The sequence below is a fragment of the Cryptomeria japonica genome, chromosome 6, assembly GCF_030272615.1.
Source record: "Cryptomeria japonica chromosome 6, Sugi_1.0, whole genome shotgun sequence".
In the NCBI taxonomy this organism is placed as follows: Eukaryota; Viridiplantae; Streptophyta; class Pinopsida; order Cupressales; family Cupressaceae; genus Cryptomeria; species Cryptomeria japonica.
In genome coordinates, this window is record NC_081410.1 from 34834256 (window position 1) to 34842977 (window position 8722).

Here is an 8722-nt window from a genome sequence, read left to right on the forward strand (position 1 = left end):
CCAATTATGCTTTAATTGGGGTGTATAATAAATATCATTAACACTTTTTGTACCTTCTTTTGTGTGGACTTCCATGGCTCCTTTTGCAGCAACCTCTAATGATTTGTCATCACCAAGTTGAATCTTGGACTTGAAACTCTCATCCTTTGTTGAAAACAAGTTCTCATTCCCTAACATATGGTTAGAGCATCCAAAATCTAAATACCAAATATCTTTGCTACTAGTTTCACCTTTAGAGTAAGATAAAAATAAATGTTCTGGAGGAGTTTCATCACTTTCTTTAGCATAATTAATGCTTTTACATTCTTTTAATTTGCATTCCCTTTCAAAGTGGCCATACCTATTACAATGGTAACATTGAATTTTTCTCTTATCAAAATTGCCTCTACCTCGTCCTTTGAAACTGCCTCTTCCTCTTGAGCCACCTCTTCCTCTATTTCCTTTCACATGATTCTGATTTTGGCCTCTACCTTGACCATGATTGTTCTTGGTGCTACTGTTGGCTTCATCTTTCTTGGTGATTTTCAATTTAGATGAAAAGGCTTTCGCATCACTTTCTCCAAATGAATCTTTCAATCTCTCTTCATGAGACATAAGAGATCCAACCAAATGATCAAAATGAAGGGTTTTCAAATCTTTTCTTTCTTCTATGATAATGGCAACATGATTCCACCTTGAGATGAGAGTCCTCAACACCTTTTTAACCAGAACCTCACTGTTCACAATTTCACCAAGTGTGGCCATCTTATTAACCACATCTTTAACTCTGACACAATAGTCACTCACACATTCAGTCTCTTGCATTTTTAAATTCTCAAATTATTGCTTCAATGTCTATAGCTTTACTACCTTGACTTGATCACTACCTTCATAAGCTTCTTTTAGAGTGTTCCAAGCATCTTGAGCTGACTTTGCATCTGAAATTCTGGGAAATAAGCTCTTATCAAAAGCTATTTGAATGTGAAACAATGCTTGAGCACTCTTCTTCTTGGCTTCTTTCTTGTCTGTCAAATCATTGTCTGTTACGGAATTCTAGTCATCTAGCTCCTTGTAACCTGTTTCAACAATGTCCCACATATCTTTTCCTACCAAGAAGGTCATCATTTTTATACACCAATAATCATATTCATTTCCGTTAAATTCAGGAACAGGAAAGTTGTTAGAATTTGACATGGTTCACTTTGGCGAAATTCTAATAGCAAACAAACTTTAACCCAATAGAAATACCTGCTCTCATACCAATTGTAGATTCGAAATGAACCCCTATTTCTAATGCCTAGCTAATAGCAAACTAATAATCATAAAGAATAATGCAATAACAACAACAATAATATAAAGTGATCAAATATGAAGTTACATAATTTATCAGTCATACTCAGAATTTAAGAAAAGATAGAGATGCCCTTTTTTTAATTACAGCGTACATAGAATACAATTGACCTCTCATTTATATATTTCACATCCTTGGAGAAGGCCTCTAAATATAGAGCTCCTTTAACCGCTCAAAACAGAGCATTCACCGTAAAAAATAAGGCATGCATTCTTTGCTTGAAATGCCAAAATATCTCAACTAAAAAGAACAAACAGTTACAACATGCTAACAGTTCAATGACTTGGACAAAAAAACTTATACCGGTTTACATGCTTTATTCGCAAGAAACAAACTCTAGTTAACTAAAAAAGGACTAGATTGAAAAACTACGATTCAGGCCTGGAATTTGACGGTCACCCCTACCTGTCATATGAATTTTTTATGACGGTTTAGTCATTTCAATGCCTTTCATTTGATGTTTTAAGAAAAATATTAACTATCAAAAAATATAAAAGTAGAAGATTGAAGCAATGAAAGTCAATGCACATCTTTCTTGGGAAGAAATGAAAATCATTAACTTAATGAGAAAATAATGATAAATTAGTAATATATGCAAAATTCTTGAATTTACTAAATAAGTTTCTAAATTAATACACTAATATATATATTATATTATATATTAACATTAAATGATAATCAACTAATACTTACTAATTTAGTAATAATAAACATATAAATTTTAAAATTATATATATTATGACAAGTTTCTATAAAAAAATCTTATTAAATATATTTAAAAATTAAATTGACTAAATTTCTAAATTCATATATAAAAAAATAGAATATATTGTAAAAATTCATATTAAAATATTTAATCAATTATATTCTATGATTTCAATTATGACAAGTTTCTAAATTCATATGAAAAAATAGAACTATTCTAAAAAATCATATTAAAATATTATAAAATTAGAAACAACTACATCCTTCCATATTCTAAATCCTTCCATTTCAAAATATTCTAAATAAATTTGTATTTTTATAATAAACATTCTAAACTAATATATATATTACCTACTGTTGGGAATGTGAAGCCCAACGGACAAATGACTGTTCGACTTCTCCAGACTCTTCAATTCGTATCTGATATGTTTATATAATGGCTGTGTGCAGCCCATGTATTGAGATTGATTAATATAAGTTATTCCCTGCTTTGAGTGTGGATGTAGGCAAATTTGCCGAACCACGATAAATCGCGTGTTGTCTCTTCTTATTGCTTTATTATATTTTTGTTATCGTTTTTCTCTGCTCATTCTAATCCTTACAATTGGTATCAGAGCTTAGGTGAAGTGATTGAGCAGAGATGGAAAGGTAGATAGATAAAGGATTGAAAATTCTCGAGAAGATGTAGAAGTTTGAAGTTAGAGAAACTAGTTGTTGGTATTGTGGCAAGCGAGGCCATGTAAAAAGAAATTGTTGGTTTCTCGAGAAGGCTAAAAGGAAGCCAAAAGATGAAGACAGCGATTCAGTCATCGAAAATTTTCTTGCAAATTTAGACTTGGTGGAGAGTAAAATTGTGCAAGCAAAAGTTAAAACAAAACGCCATGTTCATTGGTGGGATGGCTGGAAAAAGGAGGAGACTTCGGTTGAAGAAGAAGAGGGTTTGAAGTACTCATTGTTTGAAGATTTTCTTGATTCGATTGAAGAAGAGGATGCTGAAGAGGAGGACGCTGAAGCGAGTGAGGATGAAGTTGAGGAAGTTGAGACCAAGACTGAGGAGGATTATGAAAAAGAAAAATTTATGAAGTTGAAAGAAGAAAATCTCCTACTCACAGACAAACTGATTTGTTTGGATCAGAAGTTGATGGTTTTGTGCTGCATCATGAATATTGAAAAAGATAAGTTTGAGAAAGAATGGGATTTTTCTGAAGAGACCGTATTTCAGCAAGAGGAAAGTGATGGGAAGCTCCTGACAGAGGATTCTTTCCTTGCAAAAATGCATGCCTTGTTGATAGGAAAGTCTTTTTTTGGTGGAAAGAATCCACAAGAGGATTCGAGGTGCCTAGAGACTAAAGATCCCAGGAGCATAGGGATTATAGAGCTCACGAAGGCGGGAGAGAGCCTTTGGCTCAAGGCTGCGCAGGGTCTAGAAGACTTCGAAAAGGCTGAGAAAATTAGTTTTCAAAACAAAAAAGAGAGTGATGATTTATTGTTGCAGATTGCAGAAGTAGAGGCAGAGTGGAATGTGTTGATTGTAGGTAGTGCACAAATTGGGTATGGTTATCCTTACAATCTTCCCGTCGCTCCTAAAACATCCAGAATGGAAAACAAGGTGGACCTTTGGCAAGAAGACTGTCAAGACAGGGCCGAGGAACTAGTGCAGAAGGTAGAGTCAAGGTGTGATTTGTACGCAAACACCTACGACAGGTTGAAAAAATTTGTGCTTGTGGAGGACAAAGGGGGCGAGGGGAATAAGAAAAATAGCTCAGCGACTGTAGACTACATCATCGCTGAGGGGAGTAATGAGGAGATTGCTACACAATGTGCATCACATGATTGGTATCCAGATGCTACACAACAAGTAGCAAGGGCCTCGTACTAGAACAGAGGAGATGAAGAGTCACTGTTAAGGAAGGTCATGATAAAGCGGAAGGGCTCATTTTTGGACAGCCTGTTTTTCTTGATTATTAGTTACGGGGGAGCATAGGGGATCATAATCGATTAACAGGTAAAGTAATAGGAGATCAGGTTTATGACTCGGATCTGGTTTGGAGACGGCTTGTCCGAAGCGTGCGTGAACAAGAGTTCGCGAAATTAAAATCTTACAAGCAGGATGTAATGTGATTTGAATTGGAAGCAGGGATGTTCTGCATGGCTGTACTGGTTGGCCTTCATGGGGGAGATTGTTGGGAATGTGAAGCCCAACGGACAAATGACTGTTCGACTTCTCCAGACTCTTCAATTCGTATCTGATATGTTTATATAATGGCTGTGTGCAGCCCATGTATTGAGATTGATTAATATAAGTTATTCCCTGCCTTGAGTGTGGATGTAGGCAAATTTGCCGAACCACGATAAATCGCGTGTTGTCTCTTCTTATTGCTTTATTATATTTTTGTTATCGTTTTTCTCTGCTCATTCTAATCCTTACACCTACTATATTTTTTTACCGTTTATTTATAATTTGAAGTGTCATCTATACGGTTTTAGAAAAAAAATAGCATATCAATGCATACATTCCACTAATTTTTTAAACTGTCAAATACGGTTCAAAAGTGAAAAAACGGCCATTTTGCCTGTCAAATTCCAGGCCCGCTACGATTCCTAAGAAAACTTTGAATGCAATGAGAGGAGATGCATGACAGTGGACACCAGTTTTAAGCTGAACCTGAACTACATGATTTGAGGAAATATCAAACTGCATGATCTCTTAGCAGATTTCTCAAGTCGAGTATCAGTTATCTACAAGAACACGACTTTGTAACTTAATATCTTGTTACATTTGTCACAGAGGAATGGGCGGCGGCGAACACGGGCTCGCCAGCAGACGAACAAAATAGAGAAGTTGATGGACTTCGTTGGCGTTTGATGGGGGATGAAGACAACGATATGATGAATGCCCATTTCCCTGCCGCTCCGGAGGAACAACATGAACAATACAAAAAGCCGCCATAGCATATGACCGTGAGGCGTACAAAATCCAGGGTAATAGAGCTCACCTGAATTTTCCTCACAACGTTCACGTTGAGTCCAAAAAGTATGTGAAAGCCTTCCCTTCACGTATTTCATCTAACATACCGAAGAAAAGAAAGACACAAGGGAGAGATGAAGGTCAAACTTCCCAAGGACTGGGTTAAGATTAATCCATAGTTCTCTCAACGGACGATATGGATATCAAGAGACACAGTCAAAATCCATCAACGCATTTATTTACGCTCTTTTTGTATTTTTGGCTCAAGCAGCTCTCACCTGTACTCTGTTCTCATGAAGCAAACGATAAACATCATTTTGCAATTCCATTAATAATTTTTTCACTCGCTTCCAATATGATATTAATTTATTTGCCGATAGGCAATCCCTTGGCGGGGTTAACCCGCCACCGGGAAAGGACGCATCTATTCTGGTTCTAAAATGATAGTACGGATTAACTAACACGCATATTAGTCATGCATTTTACACCGTCGATTTTGCAATTAACGGCTGCGATTGACTAACTTGTTGCTAATACGCTGTACAAAAGGTCTGTTTTGGAACCAAAATAGATGCAGCCACTGGGAAATATGATATATGTACCTCCTTTTGCAATATCTCTATTACTTTTTATATACTTTAGTAAAATATTTTATTGTAAGTTTTCTTGAGATACTTATGGATCATTTAGAACTCAAATCTAAGAACTTTCATTTGTTCTAAATTAGTTTAAATACTAGGTAAATTGAGAGAAGGCGTGCACCTTTACATAACAACCAACTAGGTGGAAAGAGGGAGTGTCTCACAAGTAGTGAGACAACCAAAACAAAAAATGGTAAAAGACTTTTTTGAAGAGAGCCTTTTGAAGGGAAGAATCAACAACCAACAAGCTTTGAAAGGCTCCATAAAACCTTTTACTTTTAGGACCACCTTGAATAAAGACTCTATTAGACAAGGAGAGGGAACACCAAGATCTCAAAAACAACTTGTTTTGGAAGCCACACAAAAACATTGAAACAATACAATCCCATAGGCCTTCCCATAATAGAGAATGAATTGGAACATAAATGACCAAAGTGTTTTGTAAAGCGCCCCTAAAAATTTTACTAGGTGAATCCCTTACAAACCACAACAAATGGCACCACTTAAATAGGGCCACCACTAGCAATGCATCTAACCTCCATAGAGATAGCAATAGTAAGATACTCATTGAATGAAACCGTACCTTTCAAGATAAAGGCAAAGTCCTCCTTTAGTGAACAAGCATAATCAAGTCTATTAGATTCAAACTTGGAAAAACCTACTGCCAAAGGGCTCATGCTAGCAAAGGTGGATGTACAATTGGACCAAATTTCAGTACCAAGAAAAGGGTTCTTTCCAATACACCCCATAAGGATGAACCCAATAACAAACCAAAAGAAAACATGGCTAACCCAAGAATAGAGGTCGTCAATCTAAGAAAGACGGCATGGACACCATAGCAAGGGTGCAACAAAATCCCATACCTAGTTTTTAAAAACACAAACATGGGAATCCTAGCTCCCTTGAAAGAAATGAGCAAAACACTAGGGTCCTTTGCTGAGCAGCTATAAAGAAAAACAGGGAAGCATGCAAACCCAAATTTGGGGGAAGAAGAAACTCTAGCCTCTAAGAATAAGGCAAACCAAGCTAGAAGGTACTAGATATATGTTAGGGAGAAGCCGATAAGGCCAAAAATGACCACAAAAAAGTCAAAAGGCCTTAGAAGTGAGGCATCCATGAAGAAACCTATCTGACCCTTCATAGATCAAGAACAACCAAAGAAGGGGGACAAAAGGAAAGCCTTCAAATTTGCCCAAATTGCAACATGTATAAGAGAAAAACCCCTATCCAACCCCTCCTGCACTCTAGGAGATAGAATACATACTCATTATGGTGAAAGAGAAAGCAATCCAAGTGAAAAAGACCCTAGCCAGAGTTGAATGGTCCACACCCATAGTTGCAGAGTTCTTGCTGACCATATCTCCATTATCTGCTTCATTTGCATCTTCATCCTCTTATCCACCCTCTCCTAAAACTCTAGCACATTTTTCTCCTACATCTCTGCTCTCCATCTCCATATTTATGATCTTTCATTTGTTATTTGGATGATGCACCATTGGATTAATACTAACCCCTATGTATGCAATTTATTTATAATCAAGGTATGACTTATGTCCAACACTATCCTAAACCACTCTATCTATGTATGGATTTTCTAACCTAACATGATTTTAATATACTATTAAACTTTTGTAGAATGAAGCTTCTATTTCTATTGAGGTAATTAATTGAATGACGAATCTCTCTTTAATGGGAATGTATTTTACTTTCATGAATTTTAACATGCCTTTTCTCATCTCAATGTTTTTAAAGAGTGGCTTTGTGTTAACAATTGCCTATAAATATTCTATTGCTTGTATCCAAGCTTCACACCTATTCTTAATGAATTGGCACTTGTACATTAGCCTGACCTTTGGTTTAGTTTAAGTCTAACAAATATTTGAGTTACCTTCTTCAATTTCAATGAGCATAATCCTCCACATGTTCATCACGGCTTGTTTCACATTCCATTCAAGAAGAGCCATAAAATGGGCAGTTTTGAACATGTTCATGTGACATATAAGTGTGAGAGTTTGCCTATAGCAACACAAGATCTAGACAACAATGAATAGCACAAAATCAAGAGAGAACCAAATAGACAAGAACAAATTATATTCTCATCAACATACAAAATTTCCAACTAGATTAATCAACTAGATTGTCAATTGGATAACATACAATATAAATTAGTCTTCTGACAGAGGAAAGGCTATGGGGAAATGAGAGTACACAATCATGACATGTGGCCCCTATGTACTTAATTTATCTATAATCATGAAATAATATAATACCCACCAAAGGTAGAATGTGATAACAAGTTAACACCACAAAAGTCAAGGAGTTTCTCATACAACCATGTTGCCTAGATGTGAAATTCCCTAAGTGAATGAATGCAAACTACAATGAATGCATTATCCTAAATCAACTAAGCAAAGTGTAACTATGAGACATAAATTACACCAACACCCTCCCTTAAGTACAACTTATGGGAATGTAGACCCAAGATAACAATGCAAGATGGGTCTTGACAACTAGGCCATATTAGGTACCCATGTACAAATGGAATGCAATCTATCACAAATGGAGAAAGAGAAAAAAAAACCAATGAGAAAAAAATCTTACCCCCCCCAACCCCCCCCCCCCCCAAAAAAAAAGAGATAAAAGCACACAATGCTCTCAATGATGAACGAGAAGAATGAAACGTCATGTGAAGAAAAAATTCCCCCATAAGAGAGACGAAGACAGACCATGAAGCCCCTCCTCAAAGTATAATCTCCTGCAAAGATGATCCAATGATGTTGATAATAAATTCCTCTCCATCAAAAATAAAGAGAGCCAATGTTGTGTCAAGAATGTCAAAGTGTGACAAAACCACGTACCAATGTCAATGAAGAATGACCAATGAATTACTCAATGCAAAAAAAATGAAGATTAGACATGGAGACACCTACTTAAGCATTGAATGGATACACATCAGTGGTAGACTGGTACAATCTAAATCTCAATAGAGCCATGCACAAATATGTACAATCTAAGTCTCAACTAGAACCATGCACCAAGTTTCACAATATATTTCCTAATCTATGAACTAGAAGAGAA